The sequence below is a fragment of the Aplysia californica genome, unplaced genomic scaffold (genome assembly GCF_000002075.1).
Source record: "Aplysia californica isolate F4 #8 unplaced genomic scaffold, AplCal3.0 scaffold00789, whole genome shotgun sequence".
Lineage (NCBI taxonomy): Eukaryota > Metazoa > Mollusca > Gastropoda > Aplysiida > Aplysiidae > Aplysia > Aplysia californica.
Window position 1 is genome coordinate 314,102 of NW_004798059.1, and position 1,339 is coordinate 315,440.

The 1,339-nt window shown below is 43.2% G+C and overlaps 1 long non-coding RNA gene across 2 annotated transcripts; it reads left to right on the top strand.

Moving 5' to 3' along the window:
- Positions 1–37: 37 nt before the first annotated feature.
- Positions 38–1,040, top strand: LOC101859518. Of its 2 annotated transcripts, none has more exons than XR_004859203.1 (2): positions 38–302; positions 345–1,040. It is a non-coding gene; the product is annotated as an uncharacterized LOC101859518 (long non-coding RNA). The 2 variants fall into 2 exon arrangements; XR_004859204.1 differs by having other exon boundaries at positions 38–281.
- The last annotated feature ends 299 nt before the right edge of the window (positions 1,041–1,339 follow it).

Genomic DNA, 1,339 nt, shown 5'->3' on the forward strand with positions numbered 1-1,339 from the left:
GTGTGGGTGACCATGGGTGTGTGTGTGTGTGTGACCATGTGTGTGTGTGTGTGTGTGTGACCATGTGTGTGGGTGTGGGTGTGTGTGTGTGGGTGTGTGTGGGTGTACTTCTCTGTTTTTGGCTGATGTAGTTGTTGGTGTTGATGGTTCGGTGAAGTTTGTTATAGAACGTGATATGCTTTGATTGTTTTGTCATTCTGAGAGACAGTTCTGAGAATGTGGTTTTGAGTTGTGTACAGGTAGTTTTGAGTTGTGTACAGGTAGTTTTGAGTTGTGTACAGGTAGTTTTGAGTTGTGTACAGGTAGTTTTGAGTTGTGTACAGGTAGTTTTGAGTTGTGTACAGGTAGTTTTGGTCTGTCAGCTGCGGCTGTTTATAATGGTCTGTGGGCCGCTGTCGGGGGAAGAGTGTGTGAGGCATCGTGGGAAAATCAGGCGCTCGGAGAAACGATGAAATCAGGCGCTCGGAGAAACGATGAAATCAGGCGCTCGGGGAAACGATGAAATCAGGCGCTCGGAGAAACGATGAAATCAGGCGCTCGGAGAAACGATGAAATCAGAGAATCAGGCATTTTTCCGTTGGTTGAACATTTTTTAAACTGATTTTTAGAGGGATCAATACCATTTTCTGCCCTTGTGAGACCAGATTTCTGCGTAGATTTTACTGGTAAATGTTGATCAACGCCACAGAAAATGTAAATTTGCAGTACGGTATCTTTGATCTTTGGAAATCCCCAAACTTGGGCTGCCATATTCTTGTTTATTTTTACCGTTTACTCTACACGATCCTCGCCTGATTCTGTCACAAATGTCGAGACCTTTATTCCAGATAGTTGGGTATATTATTGTCTTCAAAACCAAGGGGGAAAAATAACAAGCTTTAAGATGACACCAATATAATCAATATAATAAAGTCCATATGGGCAAAAATTGATTCCAGCGTGTCTTGGCAGTGAGACACATTGGTTTGGCTGTTGTGTCTGGCCTGTTTATTTGTGTCATATGGATGACCTTGAGGGAAAAATAAAATGTGGGGAAAGTCGTTGTGGTTTGTGGACAGTTTTAATGTCACGCACAGTGTGTGTATTTATGTGTATGTGTTGTGTGTGTGTGTATGTGTTGTGTGTGTGTGTGTGTGTGTGAGGGGAGTGTGTGTGCACAGTGTGTGTATTTACGTGTATATATGTTGTGTGTGTGTGTGAGGGGAGTGTGTGTGCACAGTGTGTGTATTTATGTGTATATGTTGTGTGTGTGTGTGAGGGGAGTGTGTGTGCACAGTGTGTGTATTTATGTGTATATGTTGTGTGTGTGTGTGAGGGGAGTGTGTGTGCACAGTGTGTG